Source organism: Marmota flaviventris, chromosome 17 (assembly GCF_047511675.1).
Source record: "Marmota flaviventris isolate mMarFla1 chromosome 17, mMarFla1.hap1, whole genome shotgun sequence".
In the NCBI taxonomy this organism is placed as follows: Eukaryota; Metazoa; Chordata; class Mammalia; order Rodentia; family Sciuridae; genus Marmota; species Marmota flaviventris.
Window position 1 is genome coordinate 36550861 of NC_092514.1, and position 17604 is coordinate 36568464.

The 17604-nt window shown below is 46.2% G+C and overlaps 1 long non-coding RNA gene across 1 annotated transcript in view; it reads left to right on the forward strand.

Annotated features, from left to right (window-relative positions):
- The first annotated feature begins 9776 nt into the window (after nucleotides 1-9776).
- Nucleotides 9777-17604, forward strand: part of LOC114082835 (uncharacterized) — a 34652-nt gene continuing 26824 nt past the window's right edge. Inside the window, exon 1 of the long non-coding RNA XR_003581034.2 lies at nucleotides 9777-9933. This is a non-coding gene — a long non-coding RNA (uncharacterized lncRNA). The remainder of the gene's footprint in view (nucleotides 9934-17604) is intronic.

Consider the following 17604-nt stretch of genomic DNA (forward strand, 5'->3'; position numbering starts at 1 on the left):
AGCACCCCTGGGTTCAATTTCCAGTACCACAAACAAACAAACCAACCCCCCCAAAACTAAAGAGGCATTAACTCAGATTTGAATATACGGAGAGACTTGTGCTATTCCCCAGCAGAGAGACTCAATAGTGGGAAGGTGCTGTGCTCACCAAGTAAATACATAGGTTTTGTGCAATTCTAACAAAAACTCCAGCAGGATATTTTGGAGGAATTTTACCCAGTGAATCTACAGGCCATAGACAAGTGGGGCCAAGAACACTGAAAAAATGGTGACTGAACCCACTGAAAATGGCTGGGGTGGGGGAGGGGCTGAGCGACGTAGTACCTGGGGCAAGGAGACAGGTGGAGGAGGTTACAGGGTATGTCTGGGGGGCAAATGGAGATCCATCAGAACGTTCAGTAATTCTGCCCTGGGACGCTAAATCTAAAAAAAATGAACTATTAGGTGCAGAAATATTTCTTTACAAGGATATTGATTAAAGTGTTATATACTATTAAAAAAAAAAAAAAAAAGGCCAAGGACCAGGATGTTACTCAATGGTAGAGCGCTTGCTTACCATGCATGAGACCCTGGGCTCAATCCCCAACACTGAAAACAAACAAACTATAAACAAAAACCCAGGCAGAGTGGCGGTGGCACACGCTTGGAATCCAAGCAACTTGGGAGGCTAAGACAGAAGGATTGCAAGTTTGAGGACAGCCTTTGCAATTTAGCAAGGCTCTAAACACTTAAGGAGACTCTTAGGGAGATGCTTCATTCAAGCCAGCCACTGTGACTGCATTATCTATTGCCGTGCACCCAAATTAGGGGCTTCAAACAAATAACGGCAAGCCCGGCACTGTGGTGTGAGCCTATAGTCTCAGCTACTTAGGAGGCTGAAGCAGGAGGCTCCCTTAAACCCATGAGTTTGAGTTTGCGCTCAACCTGTATCAGAGGGCAACCATGTCTCAAAAACCAAAAACAAAAAATTGCTTCTCATGGTCTCCGTTGTGGTCCTCTGCTTTGCACAGTACTGGCTGGGGTGGCTCCGGTGATATTCACCAGCCCCAGACTGGGTGTGGACATCCAAGAAGACCTCTCACTACCCTGGGCCTTGGGTTCTCCTCTGGGCATCTCTTTTCTGGTTGATGTCACCAGGAGATGGCCTGAACTTTCTTAGAGCGCGGGTAGATGGTTTACAAGAGCAAAAGCCCCATTGTACCAAGGTTTATCAAGCCTCTGCTGACATCACTCTTCCTAATATCCCATTATCAACAGAAGTCCAAGTTCACACTTGAGAGGGTGCAAACCCTGGGCCATGTAGTTCAGTGGGCACCAATAAAGTGGTCCACCATGTGTCTGAGTAATATAAAAGAAAACTGATTTCCTCCACTTATTTAAACCAAGTCAAAGACATCACCAATGCTTCATTAGTTTTCGTTTCTTTCTTTCTTTGAGTACTGGGGATTAAACTCAGGGGCTTTCAACCACTGAGCCACATCCCCAACCCTATTTTTCACTTTATTTATTTAGAGACAGGGTCTCACTGAGTTGCTTAGTGCCTCGCTTTTGCTGAGGCTGGCTTTGAACTCGTGATCCTCCTGCCTCAGCCTCCAGAGCCACTGAGATGACAGACTGCTTGGCTTGGTTAATTTTTTAAAAGAAGAATGACTCAAGGCTCACCTCCAGGAGCTCACCCACAGCAACTCTGTAGCAGATGCCGAGGCTTACAAGCTGGGCTTGCTGGTTTGGGAGTGTGAACGTAAAAACTTTCAATTTAAAAGCAAAGAAAGGGCTGGGGATGTGGCTCAAGCGGTAGCACGCTCGCCTGGCATGCTCAGGGCGCTGGGTTCGATCCTCAGCACCACATATAAAATAAAGATGTTGTGTCCATCGAAAGCTAAAAAATAAATATTAAAAAAATTCTCTCTCTCTCTCTCTCTCTCTTTCGCTTTTCTCCACTTTCAGTGGATTTCCATCATTTGGAGGTGGATTTCCTACATTTGATACAGGATTTACTTCATTTGGGTCACTAGGTCACGGTGGCCTTACTTCATTCTCTTCTACATCATTTGGTGGCAGCGGGATGGGTAACTTCAAATCTATATCAACTTCTACCAAAATAGTAAATGGAGAAAAATCACTACAAAAAGAATTGTCGAGAATGGTCAAGAAAGAGTAGAAGTTGAAGAAGATGGCCAGTTAAAGTCCTTAACAATAAATGGTAAGGAGCAGCTGCTACGCTTGGATAATAAGTAATTCATTGCACACATTTAACAGAATATTTAACTATAATAAGCATCATCTGAGGATTAACAGGAACATTTTTTTTTTGAAGATTTCAGACAAACTCGACTTTCAGAATAATTGTACCTAAAGTATTTATAAACAGCTCATGGGAGCCCCTATTTGTCATAGACTTTTGAGTTTATTGTTGGGACCACACAATAGGACCATTTTTTTTTTGTCTTTAAAATTGTTGTAATCTCTGTATGCACTTTGCTTTTTTAGTAAACGTGATCCAAGGTGAGCCTTGACTTTGAGTAGTGCTAGGACAAGATTGTATTCTAACACCAGCATGGATCTGCTTCCCATTGTGTTTGACACGTGAGCCAAGTAGTGTAAGCCTGCTGTGAGCTAACTCTGCCAGGATGAGGCTCCTGTAGAAGTAATTTTTTTTTCCAGTATTTAGTAATGAAAGATTTTAATGCATTAATGGTAATACATTTCTGGTTTAATATAAATTTAAGGATGTTTTCTAGTTGTATATGGATGCTGGCAACTTAGTAAAGTTTTGACAATTGTTTAAATACGTAATGTTAAGCTTAGGTTTAAAAATCTGGTAAACTGGGTCTTTGCTCATTTACTTAAAAAAAAAAGAAAATAAATGTGAATGTGTTTGGTGCATTTAAAAAAATAAATAAATAAAAGCAAAGACAGTGTTTGAAAGCATCGGAAACATCTACGAGGGGGCATGTAGCCAAGCTTTTATCATGTAGTGAATGTCAATGGGAAAAACCATGAAAAGTTGCAGTCCACACAGAGGTCTGGAGATCGCCAAGTTGACATTTAGGCAGAATAAGCAAAAAGCACTAAGTACCAAGGAGGATGGGCAGGGTGCTGATGGAGGGCACTGGTCAAGGAAAGCCTGAGGCCTGGAGAGAAGCTCAGCCTCCTGATGGCTCACAGGTGTCCCAGGAACCGAAGGGAACCGAATGACAGACTGTCTTCCTGTTGAACTTGCCCTCAAGGCCCATGGAGGGGGACAGTAGGAAGCAACTTCTACTAAATGACATATCCACTGCCAAGTCTCCTCCTGAGCATGTGCAAACCAGAAAGGAGTCCAGGGTGGCTTGTCTTCTTGGTTCTGCAAACTATAGCTGGGCTTTGGTAGGCTCCTTTGTAAAGGAGGGTCGGGACAAAATAGGTGGTTTTTCTGTCTTCCTGGAGCTTTGTAAATCTTTTCAGAAATAGGATCTTCCCACAAGGCAGGTATATTTGAGAGTAGATGTGCTCAGACCGGAGGAACCCTGTTCTCCAGGCCTTTCCCCAGCTCTCAGCAGCCCTGAGACATCTCAGCTCACTGTGCAATCCTCTGGACAACTGAGATCCTTCCCATCCGCCATTTCCCAGGGAGACCCTTCTAGCAGGACTATCTGGCAGAGGAAGCAGCTCATCCATTTCTTGTGTGGTTCTCTTGAAGATGAAGATGTAGGCTCACCTGAGATCCTCTGTTTTTGTCTCCTTCTCTATTCTTTATGGGTAAAATGACCACAAGATTGATTTTTATGTGAGATGAAATTCACATAAAATCAATCATTTAAAGTGAACAATTGGTCTGGGTGCAGTGGTATGTGCCTGTAATTCCAGTGACTTGGGAGACTGAGGCAGGAGGACTGCAAGTTTGAGGTCAGCCTCAGCAACTTAGCCAGGCTCTAAGCAACTGTCTCAAAAAACAAAAAAACAAAAAAATCTGGGGATGTAGCTCAAGGATAAACATCCTTGAGTTCAATCCCAGTACTAACTTTTTTTTTTTTTAAAGTGAACAATTCAGTGGCATTTAGTACCATATCAATGTTCTCAACCTCCATCTCTCTCTTTATTTATTTATTTATTTTTACATTCAACCTCCATCTCTTATCTAAATAAAAGCATGAAAATTCTTGGAACTAAGGGAGACCTCCCACTTCTATTAACAGTCAACCTGCCACCCCCACCCCCAGCATTCCTCTCTCTCCCCAGCCTGCAAGCTGTGAATCTGCTTTCTGTCTCTATGGATTTGAGTGTATTGGACATTTCATATAAATGGAATCACTTATTTGTCCTTTGGTCTCTTATTTAGCATGCCATTTTCAATGGTCCATTCATAATGTAGCATATATAAATAGTTCAGTCCTTTGTGTGTGGTTCTGGGACCTGACCCACAGCCTCACACTGCTAAGCAAGTGCTTTACTCTTGAGCTACACCCTTATCTCTGAGTATTGCTTTGTAAGGCAGAATAATATTCCATTATATTATAGTTAATTTATCCATTCATGTTTTGTTGCACATTTGGGTTGCTTCAACCTCCTTTTTTTTTGCTATTGGGGATTGAACCCAGGGGTGCTTTATCAGTGAGCCACATCCCCAGCCCTTTTTGTGTTTTATTTATACACAGGGTCTTACTGAGTTGCTTAGGGCCTTGCTAAATTCCTGAGGCTGGCTTTGAACTCGTGATCCTCCTGTCTCAGCCCCCCCAAAGCTGCTGGGATTACAGGCGTGAGCCACGGCACCTGTTTCCACCTTTTGACTGCTATGAATAGTGTCCTGTGAACATTTATAAAGGCCACGATTTTGGTGAGTTGGGTAACAACCTGATAAAGCAGTTTTTCTAATTTATAAGAACTTTTAAAAAAATGAATATCTTGCTGGGCATGATGGCACATGCCTGTAATCCCAGTGGCTCAGGAGGCTGAGGCAGGAGGATTATGAGTTCAAAGCCAGCCTCAGCAATGATGAGGGGCTAAGTAATTCAGTGAGACCCTGTATCTAAATGAAATACAGAAAGGGCTGGGGATGTGACTCAGCAATTGAGTGCCACTGAGTTCAATACCCAGTAACAAAAAAAGAAAAAAAAAATCTCAAAAAGTGAATACCTCATGGCATGAAAGCAATAACTGTTGAGTATTTAATAAAATCAACTTTATTGATTTCCAGAAATATTTGGGTTAAAAACAAAATAAGTACCCATAGAGAGAAGAAAATAAACATTTGTTGAACACCTACACATCAGGCCCAAGAGATGGTTGCAGATGCTGTTCTGTCCGTAACCCTGGGCCACCTGAAGTCACCTGCAGATAGTACCCTTAGGAAAGTGGCTTCCTGTATTTATGCCTTAGGACATTCCCCGGATGAGGAGACTTTGCCTGCACAAGGGGAGTTTACAAATGCTACAGAGTTGCTAATACCTCAGGCTCAACTCTCAATCTGAGGTGCTCCCCACCCTGGGCTTAGCACCCCTAGTGTGTGCTTCATGCAATCTCTAAGCCCACTGGTTGGTGACACAATCTCTATGGCCTTCCTCCCTCCCTGCCTCCTCCCTGCTCCCTCACCTAGGATGGATTTCTGACCTGCTTCTGTGTGTGTGTGTGTGTGTGTGTGTGTGTAATACTGAGGATTGATCCCAGGGCCTTGTACACGCTAGTCAAGTGTTTTCCACTGAGCTACATCCCCAGGTCCCTTGATGTGTTTTTTTTTTTTTCAACCTCTAGCAATTACTTGAATTCTGTGTCTTGGGGACCTCACTTTATAATATGAACATAGTCACAGTTCCTGCCATACGAGAACAAAAGGAACTAACGTGTGCCAAGTGCTTAGAACAATGCCTGGCTCATAGAATGTGCTTGAAAATGTCAATCATCATTACACAGTTAGAATGAGGGGGGGCTGTGGGAAATTAGGTACTTGGTTTCAGCTTCCTCCTCTGTGACATGAGGACTCAAATGCACCCTTTTTTTCTTTTTTGGTACCGGGGATTGAACCCAGGTGTGCTCTACCACATCCTCTTTATTTATTTATTTATTTATAGTTTGAGACAGGGTCTGGCTAAGTGGCTGAGGCTGGCCTTGAACTTTCGATCCTCTTACCTCAGCCTCTGAAGTAGCTGGCCACCACCCTCTGCGCCACCACACCTGGCTTAAAAGGTCCATTTTAGGAGATGACCATGAGGAGTAAATTGAGGACAGAACTTGGGTCAAGTACAAAGCACAGGGCCTATCGTGGTGAGGACCTGCGCTGGGCCTGCTGCTGGCTCCCTTCTCATTGAGCAGCCGTACTATCGGGAGAGAGTGACGAAGCCAGGGCCAGGGATTGGGTACAACAGAGACAACTTCAGACTGCCAGGCCCCTTCTTCCCGCATCTCTGGAGAACAGTGTGCTTCAGGTAGATGACGTCCCTTGGGCCTTGGTTTCAACATCCCTAGAAGCCCTGGCTTGAGTTAGGGGGTTGCTAAATGTCCTACTGGCTCTAAAGATCTAGGGACAATCTCTATCCTGGGAGGCACACGCACACACACACACACACACACACACTCACTATACACACATACATATCCCCGTGTGTGCACACTCCACACACACTGCAGAGAGAAAGCATCTGAGTCTGCCTGGGGTGGTGAGTCACCTCTGGGATCCTCAGGCCTCAGGCTCCATGGGTCTTGAAAATCACCCCAGAGAAGAATAATGTGCCTGGAGAACATTTCCATGTGTGTGAATGCTGTTTTCTCCTTAGGCTCCTCCTCTCCCTTTGTCACTTTGAAAATGTCTGCAGCAGCCTTGCCAAGCCTTGGCAGCAGGCCAAGTCCTGACTGAGGGCAGGGTTGGGGGCCTGGGAGCACCAGACTCTCCAGATCAGCCAGTCCCATCCTTCTCCCCCGCTCCTTGTCCAGTGCCTGCAAGGACCCAGTCAACCCAGAGGAAGAAGCAGCCCCAAAGTCTCACAAAGTTTCCCAAATGTCACCCCACCCCTCTCAAGGAAGCCAAAGCTGGGAGCTAATGGCAGACAGATGGGCCTGGGTGAGGCATGGTGGTGGGCAGGGAATGAGGGGACTGAGTGACAGGAGTGCAGCCTTCCTCTGGCTCTCAGTGCCAGACTCCCTGGTGGACGTTGGGGAGGGCCTAGGAGTAGGACTTCCTTGATTTTCTCTAGCTGGGTTGCACTTGATACTCTGAGCACCTTTTCCATCAGTCTGGTGGAGGAAGATATATCACTTCCAGGGTTTATGTCCTGGGCCTGAGGTCTCAGTGCAAAGCTGTGTGGCCAGAGGATGGCCATTTGTTCTCAGAAAGCTTTCAAGTCCCTTCTGAGGCTGCCCATCCCAGCCACCTTCGGGACAGCCACAGCCCAGGCCCAGATCTATCCAAAACCATTTGCCCCAGGCTCCTGCTACCCCCCTGAGAGCTGCTGGGGCTCACATGTCTTTGCCCTCCTGCCTCTGTGGCCTGGACCCAGCTGCTTCTGGTGGGGTCTCCTTTCCTCACTGCTTCTGGCCAGTGGGCCTTGAATACACGAAAGCCGCCTCCCGGCCACCACCCTCAGCTGCATGCCTGTGGGAAAGGGGCTGGGACGACACAGGAGAGGAGTGGTCATTGACAAGTCTCATAGTAGTATCCAGCCACACACAACCATTGGATCTCAAAAATCCTCTGATGCCATCCCCACTGCATCTGATGCCATCCTCACTGCATCGATGGGGAGACTAAGGCTTCATAAGGTCACACAACTACTAAGAGTCCTTCTCACGTGTGCCCAAAAATCCTCTGTAAAATGGATATGCACTAGGTCAGGGAACATCAAATCTTTTTTTTTTTTTTTTTTGGTACCAGGGATTGAACTCAGGGGCACTTGACCAGTGAGCCACATCCCCAGCTCTATCTGTATTTTATTTAGAGACAGGGTCTCACTGAGTTGTTTAGCACCTTGCTGTTGCTGAGGCTGGCTTTGAACTTGCAGTTCCTCTTATCTCAGACTCCTAAGCCGCTGGGATAACAAGCAAGAGCCACAGTGCTTTCTTTTTTAAAAGTTTTATCTATAGAACTCTTTATTTAAACAGAATCTTCACTGGGTGCAGTGGTGGGTGTCTGTAATTCCACTGACTTGGGAGGCTGAGGCAGGAGGATAAATAACTTGAGGTCAGCCTTAGCAACTTAGTGAGACCCTCAACAATTTAGTGAGACACTGTCTCAAAATATAAATAAATAAATAAATAAATAAATAAATAAATAAAAAGACTGGGGACTCAGCTCAGTGATAAAGCACCCCGGGTTCAACCCCCAGTAACAAAACAAAAAGCAACCAAAAATCCAATAACAACAAATTAAAGAACCCCAGAATCTTCCATGGAAACTCCAAAATGTGTTTGCGTTGTGGTTGAAGGCACCTGCGAGGGGAGCTCTGGGGCTTTCTTCTTAACCCACTCGATCCTGGCCCACCTGGAGCACCTCTGTGATGTCCCAGTTCCCAGGAGCACATTTGGAAACCTCTGGCTGATTGGCCAACCTATACACACAGATTGTGACACCCCTTGGTACCTCGCCCAGTGGATTTCCCTGGAAGACACCGGCTTCTTGGCACACGCCATTGAAACTTCTGGCTTGGTTCTTCCCTTGAGACTGCTGGGCCCTGTTTCTGGTGCCATCTCAGAGCAGCTCCGAAACTTCCTGCAAGGGTTTGGAGGCTGGCCCACCTCCTGCGGCCCAGTTCCTCCACCTCAGCCAACACAATCAGCCAGGGCTGCATGGGGCCAATTTCTTTAAATAAATGTTAATCCTACTCAGAGCTAGATTAAGGGGGGTTGGGGACTTTGGAAACAGTGCTACAGTTTGTCCCAAGACAAATCTTTCTTCTTTTTGGCAATCATCTCTTCATTGAGGCTGCTGCCATCTCCTTATATTTTGATTCATAACATTGATGAGTCAAACACCCAACAGGGCTGGAGTTGTGGCTCAGCGATAGAGCGCTCGCCTCGCACGCGTAAGACTCTGGGTTCCATGCTCAGCACCACATTAAAATAAATAAGTGAAATAAAGGTATTGTGTCCAACTATACCTAAAAAGTAAATATTAAAAAACCCAAAAAAAACAAAAGCCACCCAACAGAGAGGCATGCCTATAATCCCAGCAATTCGGGGAGGCTGAGGCAGGAGGATCACAAGTTCAAAGCCAGCCTCAGCAACTTTGCAAGGCCCTAAGCAACTTAGTGAGATGCTGTCTCAAAATAATCAATCAATAATAAATAAATAAATAAATACATACATACATACATACATACATAAATAGGGCTGGAGATGTGGCTCAATGGTTAAAACCCCCTGGGTTCAATCCCCAGTATTAGAAAACAAAAAAACAGCTACCAGGGTTTGGGGACATGGCTCTGTGGTAGAGCTCTTGTCTAGCATGCATGAGGCCCTGGGTTTAATCCTCAGCACTGCAAACCAAACCAAACACAAAAACAAAACCAACATGTATGGGTCTTGGACTTCCATAGCAGGATGGTTTCACGCCATCCATTGACTTGCTGGATAGACTTTATTTAGGTGAGCACCTACTGAGTATTAGGTATGTGCTAAACACTGGGGACGCCAAGACAAGGAAGCTGTGACCTTCACAGTTCACAGTGCATGCCTCTGTGCTTTTCCATCCCTGGGGAAGTGCATGGACATTTTTTGGTAGCACTTGGTCATCCATTTCTCCCAGCAGTCTCTGGTTTCCTTCCCCATTATCTGCCTTCTGCAAGTGCAACCTTGGAGAGTCAGAGAAACTTGCTCTCTCATCATGGAATCCAAAAGGGTCTCTTTAAGTGCTCTGTGCCACCATTCTTCCTCTCCCTGCCCACTGAGACCAAAGCCTGGACTCCTTCCTGTTCTGGGCCAGGTGTTGTGAGTACATTTACCTGGAGGAGGAGAGACAAGCAAACAGTAAGTGCTTAAAGTGTGAGAAATACTGTGGAAGCTCATGAAACAATGGAGGAAGAAGTTCGCTTCACCTGGGGGGGGGGGGGAGAGGAGGGGACATGCAAGGCCTATCACCTAAGCAGCCTGGGAAGCCACAGTGAAGGGGGCTACTGAGTGACCACGTGGAGCAGAGCTGCCTCTGTCTCTATGCACAGTGGTGCCTCCAAGGTGAGGCAGCTGCACTCTCTTGCCCTCTTTGTTTTTAAATATTTATTTTGCAGTTTTAGATGGACACAATATCTTTGTTTTATATTTATGTGGTGCTGAGGATCGAACCCAGTGCCTCATGCATGCTAGGCGAGCACTTTATCACTGAGCCACGACCCCAGCCCCTCTATTCCCCTCTTATATTTCTGTATGTGTTTTAATTTTTAAAATTTGTTTGTCCATTGCTATACTGGCTGTAGAACCCAAGGCCTTTGAGTGTGCTAGGCAAGTGCTCTGCCACTGAGCTATAGCCCTGAACCCCTTGTATCTCCACACGCCCCCCCCCAGTACTGGGGATTGAACCCAACCCCTTTTAAAAAATATTGACACAGAATTTTGCTAAAGAGCCCAGGCTACCCTAGAAAATGTGATCTTCCTGCCTCAGTCTCCCAAGGAGTGGGATTGTGTACTACTGTATCCAGTAAAGGGCTTGTGTGTGTGGTGCTGGGATGGAATCCAGGGCCTCACACATGCTGGGCAAGTGCTCTACCAATGAACTACGTTCGTAGCCTGTATCTGGTTTTGATAATTATTTGCACTTTTCTGACTTTGTCAGACTTTAGTTATCACCATGCCTTCCCCACTTACCTCCTCTTCTAGGTTGAAATTTTCAATTTGCTGTAGGTTAGGAGGTCAGATCATCTTTTCTTACAATAGCGAGTAAAGGAAAAGTAAATAGGTTCTAAGGGGGACTTGAGAAGATCTCTTGTGATCTGGTGCAGGAACTTGGGATATTGATAATTTCTTCCTTCCTTCTTTCCTTCTCTCCTTCCTTCTTTTTTTGATACTGGGGATTGAACCCAAGGGTGCTTAACCACTGAGCCACATGCCTAGCCCTTTTATTATATTTTATTTAGAGGCAGGGTGTCTCTGAGTTGCTTGCTAAATTTCTAAGGCTGGCCTTGAACTTGAGATCCTCCTGCTTCAGCCTCCAGAGATGCTAAGATTACATTCTTGCGCCACCATGCTGCCTGGCTATGGATAATATCTTCAAGGTCTTTTTAACTCTCTTCTTGATTTCCCCTATTTGCTTGACATTAGAGTTGCTGAAAAGTAACCTCAGAATAAGTGAGTTGGGACTGCTTTCTCTTTTGAGAAAAAAAAAAAAAACTTAATTTATCCCAATCAATGTAATTTTTCATATACTTTGTAGAAGAAATACTTCTATTTGATTATGAGGTGCCATTCTAAACTCCACTTTAAAAAAAAATTTTTTTTAGAGGGGTTTTTGTTTGTTTTGTTTTGTACTGGGGTTTGAATCCAGGGTCTTACATATGAGCATTCTACCGTTGAGCTACACCCCTAGCCCTTTTTAATTTTCTATTTTGAGATGGGGTTCCACTAAGTTGCCCAGGCTGACCTCAAACTTGAGATCCTCCTGCCTCAGCCTCCCTAGTAGCTGAGATTACAGACATGTGCCACTGTGCTCAGTGATGCCTTTACATGTAATATTTACATTTTTATATGAAAATTACCATCCAATGGAATTAATTCTTCTTTCATTTTGTGCAGTTAAAAAAATTTTAACACATGTATTGACTTGTGTGATCACCACCACAACCAGGGTACAGAACAACTCCTAAAACTCCTTGTTCTCTCCCTTTATAAACACAACCCCCACACCAGCCTCACCCCTGGCAATCATTGATCAGTTTTCCATCTGCTCTAGTTTTGTCTTTTCAAGAATAGATGGAATAATACAGCATATTATATTTTTAAGATTGGATCCATTCTGAAATTTGAAACAATATGACCCCTATGGCTTCAGAGACACTTTGGAGAGGAACTTGTCAACATCTAGTAAAAGCTAAGAATGTTGCAGGCATTGTGAGCTAGCAACCAGGTTCCTAGAAAGATCCCACTCGTTTGCTTAAGGGACAAGTTTAAGAATTTTTGGTGTGAGTGTGTGTGTGTTGGGGGGAGCGGGTGTACTGGGAATTGAACCCAGGGGCACTCTACCACTGGGCTACACTCCTAGCCCATTTTCAAATATATTTGAGATGGTTTCTCACTAAATTGACAGGCTGGCCTTGAACTTGCAGTTCCTCCTGCCTCAGCCTCCTGAACCACTGGACCGATAGACATGTGCTAAGGCACCAGGCAGGAGGTCTTTATATATTCAGGCTACTAACTCCTTGTCAGATAAATGCTTAACACCCACATTCTGTGGGTTGCCATTTCAGTGTTGATGATGTCCTTTGAAACACACCTTGGGAAAGATTCTAAAGGGCCAGTAGAAGTCAGCCAACCGGGGAGGCAGTGGGGTGAGGGGAAGGTGTTTCAGTCAAAGGAAGGTCCTGTACGTGGAGGGAGATTCAGCAAAAGTCAAGTAGATGCATCTGGCTAGCGAGCGAGTGGAGGGAGGAGGAAATGAGGCGAGGCAGGCGAGGCCGGAGGAACCACATAACAAGACGCGCTGGACTTCATCTAGAGTGTCGCCTCCCCAAAGAGCTGTCAGGGGTTTCCTGCTTCAGCGTTACCTACCAGAAGTTGTTCAAATGCAAATTCATGCTGGGATTTACAGAATCCGCATCTCCGGGGCGGGACCCGAGGATCAGGTTTTAATAAACCAGCTGTGCTAAGGGCACTGGGGAGCCCCCGGGGGGTCTTGCAAAGGTTTTGGAAAAATCACAGATTGAACAAATGACCTGGGTGCCCCGAGCTTGCCTCCGCCCCAAGGCTCCTCCAGTCACCCTGTCCCCACCCGACCCAGCCGGAGTTCTGGCCTCCGCGGTTCCCTCGGTGCCCGCCCTGCGCCGGCCTCCTTCCCTCGGGGTGTGAGGGGGTCTCGGGTCCAAGGCGCGGAGGGCACCGGCAGCTGCAGCCAGGCCCACATTCCTCTCACTTCCCGCCATTGTCCCGGGTTCCTGTGGCCTCATCCCCACACTCGCTCCAGGCCGCCCCCCAGCCTCGTGGAGTGGTGACTCATTTCCTTTCTCTCTCTAGTGACATAATCCTGCCCCCAGCAGCGCCCGGACCGCGCGGCGACCCGCTCCCCCGCTGGCCCGCTCCGGGGCGGCGTGGCGCTTCTCGGCAGGCAGGGGGCGCCAGAGCCCGCGGCGCCACCCACCGGACCCAGCCCCGGAGCCGCCTCGGAACCGCTCTCGCGCTGGGAGCTGGGGACTCGGAGCGGCGCGCGGGCGCGGAGGGGGAAACTGAGGTCTGGGATGAGGGGATGTGCGTTGACCCTGGAGTGCGACCCCCGGCTTCCCATCACACAGGGCTGGTCCTCCAGACCCGATGGCCTCCCTCTGCATTCCCGCCCAGGTTTCTGGGAATCTGGGAAACTGTCCAGCCTGGAAATTTCAGATATTTCCCAAGTCTTAGAGCCACCCGAGGAATGCGCTCCTTTAGGACACGTGAAAGAGGGATGCAAAGGTCACACAGTGAACTGGACCTCAAGCCACCGGTGTCCTCACCTACCCCATGCTGCCCGATAATAAAAAACAAAGGATTTAACCCAGTGTCTGACGCTGGAGTTATTATTATTATTATTATTAATATTATTTAAATTGTAGTTGGACACAATACCTTTATTTATTCATTTTTTATGTGGTGCTGAGGATCGAACCCAGGGCCTCGCCAGCGCTCTACCACTGAGCCACAACCTCAGCCCCCCCAGCCCTGAGTTTTTATTATTGCTACACCAAATAATCAAACCTCTGGGTTTCCTCATTGTGATAGCATTACAGCTCAGAGCTGTTTGATGCTGGGTCCCCGATAAACTACATCCCACCAGAACTCAGGCTCCAAGAAGACAGGGATTCTGTCCATTGTTTGCCCTTCTCTGTGCACTACCTCATCTATAGCACCTAGACAGGGCCAGAGTCAAATAAATACTTGCTGAATGAATGAATGTTAGCTATTATTATTGTCGAGACTGATTTCACTCTAGGATTTCAGGCTTGAAGGACTGGGGGCAGGGGGAAGACTGCCTTAGAGATGCAGAATGCTGAGGTTCGAATATAGTTTGGTTGTGTCCTCCAGGGTTCCACGTGTTGAGATTTAATCTTCATTGAGAGGTTTTAAGAGGCTGAGGCTGGCCTCAAACTTTCTTTTTTTTTAAGATGGACACAATATCTTTATTAATTTAATTTATTTATGTTTTATGTGGTGCTAAGGATTGAAACCAGTACCTCACAAGTGTGAGGCAAGTGCTCTACAACTGAGCTATAATTGCAGCCCCAAACTTTTTTTTAATATATATATATATTTTAGTTGTAGTTGGACACAATACCTTTATTTGGTCCCAATAGTCAGCTTGACCTATTTATTTTTATGTGGTGCTGAAAATGGAACCCAGTGTCTGGCATGTGCTAGGTGAGTGCTCTGTTGCTGAGCCACAACCCCAGCCCCTCAAAATTTTAATTCTCTTGCCTCAGCCTCCCAAGTCCCATGCACCACCATACCCAGCTTGTGATGATATATTGTCCTTAAAGAAAAGGGGGACACTCCCTGAATGTCCCTGGATGCCCCTTTTCTGCTCCCCCCCAAATCTAGCCAAGTTAAGAGAACAATGAGAGCAAGTCTGGGCCAGAATGTCCAGACACACATTATCTTGAAGGACACTGGATTTCTCTTATGCACAATGGAACTTAGGACAAATTAGATTCATCTGTAGAAAGCTACTTTCTTGCATGTATACCAGGGCAATTGCTCTTGGGATGCTGGTCACACAAGCTTATGTTGATGATGTCACTGCTTCTGCAGCCTAACAGATAAAACCCCTCTGTTAATGGAGACTGGCACAGAACTGAGGGAACTGTGGAAAAGAAATGTGTCACTCATTAGCCAGCCACCACTGGACAAAATGCTGGGAAGAAGAAGAGGCACTGATTGGTGAAGCACAGTGAGGGAGAGAGGTGTTATCTGTTCATCATAGCTCCATAAATCTTTATTTATGTCTTATATGTCATCTCTAGGCACTTTCTTTTAAAATTTTTTTATTTATTCTTTTTAGTTATACATGATAGTAGAATGTATTTTGACATATCTTACACGTGGTTGTGCATGATGTAGAGTTACACTGATTGTGTATTCATATATAAATGTAGGAAAGTTATGTCCGATTCATCCTACTGTCTTTGCTACGCCCAACTCCCTCCCTTCCCTTCATTTGCCTTTGTCTAATCCAGTAAACTTCTATTCTTCCCTCTCTCTGCTTATTGTGAGTTAGTATCCAAATATCAGAGAGAATATTCGGCCTTTGGTTTGGGGGGATTGGCTTATTTCATTTAGCATGATAGTCTCCAGTTCCATCCACTTACCATCAAATGCCATAATTTCATTCTTCTTTATGAGCAAATAATATTCTGCTCTGTATACGTACCACATTTTCTTTATGCATTCATCTGTTGAAGGGAACCTAGGTTGGTTCTATAGCTTAGCTATTGTGAATTGAGCTGCTATAAATATTGATGTGATCTAGGCACTTTCTTTGAGCTTCAGCAACCTATACCACTGTCTTAGCAGGACTGGGGCTATGGCTGTGACAGGTGACTAGAGGTGGGGTCTTCTGGAGGTGATAGGACTAGATAAGGTCTTCAGAGTGGAGCCTCAGAATTAAAGTTGAGAGGATTCCTGAAAAGAACGTCAAATATTGAAAGGACCTGCTGGGGTCTTGGGCAGCACCGTTAACTTCTCAAATCTCAGTTTACTCGCCTTTAACATGAAGAAGGTGGAAAAAGGCTTCTCCAACACCTACTGGCAGATCCTGTGGACCTTCCTAGGGTAGAAGAACTTTGAAAGCCATGAACGCTGTAGGTCAGCTCTCAGTTCCAACTCTTCAAATTAACTGAGGCCTTCTATCCCTTGTGGCCTCAGCCCTGACAGGGGTTCTGTCCGGCCAGCAGTGGTGGGCCTCGGAGCTAACAAACCCAGTGAGAATCTCAGCTCCTCCATTTGCTCGATTTGTGACATTGAGAAGTCTGTGAGGCACAGTTTCCTAACCCCAGAATGAGGACAATAACAGCTACTTTGCAGCATCGCTGGGCCAATGTAATGTGACCACAGAAACAAGGTACTTGTATTTATGTCGTAGGTGCTTCATAAATGATATCTGTAGCACTTAGAACGGAGTCTGGCACATAGTAAGTGCTATAGAAAGTTTGCTAGTTGCTAAATAACTAATGAGATGTGTAGATGGATGGGAACGGACACATAAATAGATGCGTGAATGGACTTGGACATATAGAGGTAGCTCTTTCTTCCTTGGTCCCGAAAACTCTGAAAACTCTGCCAACTTCTTTGCTTCCCAGTCCTGGACCCAATTTCCTCTGGCCACTCTGGTATATTCAAGGATTGGGGAATATACAGATGGTTCTTATTCACAAAGAAGTTGAAAACATTGAACGAGATGACCTCCGAGGTCCACACCAGCTCAAACTGCCCGCTCAGCTGTCTTAGAATCTCCTGTGTGTTGGCATCTTTTAGACTTCTGCTCAAGTGAACTCCTATTTTTGTCTTCCTCACGGCACCGGAAGAGGTGATGGAGACTCAACAATGGAATTTACAAAAAGGAACTGGAGGGACCATGGAAAGTGTTGGGGTTTCCCCATCCAAGTCCTAGTCCATCTGTCATGGGCCCTGAGGTCACATCATAATAATTGCCCTTATTTATTGGATGGCCCTGTGTGCCAGGAGCTGACACACCTTATCTAGTGCCACAATCCCATTAGTTTGCCTTAAATTCCCATTTGACAGCAGAGGAGACCGAGGTTGGATGGGTGAGGTGACTTGCCCAAGGTCACATAGCCAGCCAGCCACTGCTGAGTCTGGGATTCCAGACTGATGTGAAACTCCAAAGCCATGGCTGCTAGACTCTGGTCTCCAGACCATCTCCGTGGGGAGAGCGAGGCCTGGGGCTTCTCCTGAGTGGAGCTCAGTCCAGACTGATGGATCAAGCAGGGAGTGAGAGTCCCTTTGGCACTTGCCTCCCCCGTGCTCTCTGCAACGGAAGGGCTTTGAGGTGTGTGAGATTTGCATCCGGGCTTCCATATCCTACAATTAGTGGTCTCAGTAGTCAGCTTGACCGATGCTGGATCCTCATGCCTGCAGGTCTGGCGTTTGGGAAGACAGATGTGAAGTGGGAAGAGGGAGGACATGCTGGAACTCACCAGGCGGACTGAGGCCTGTGTTAGTGCTTTGGCGTCTGCTCTCGCTGATGCATGGGTCCTGTAGGACAGCTGGCACTCTGTTGAGACTCCTGGCCCAGGAGTCCCAGAAGCTGAAAGAGGATCCGGGCAAGGCAGAGCAGCTGAAGGCTTGGCTGTGGCCCCACAGCAACAGGAGGAGCTGCAGGTAGGTGACAATCTGTTAGTTATGAAAGTGCCCATATCGATGTTCTTAACATTGCAAAACAAAACAAGCACACCAGTCAGCGATGGCTGTGTGATCCATTACCCCCAAACCCAGCAGATTAAAGCAACA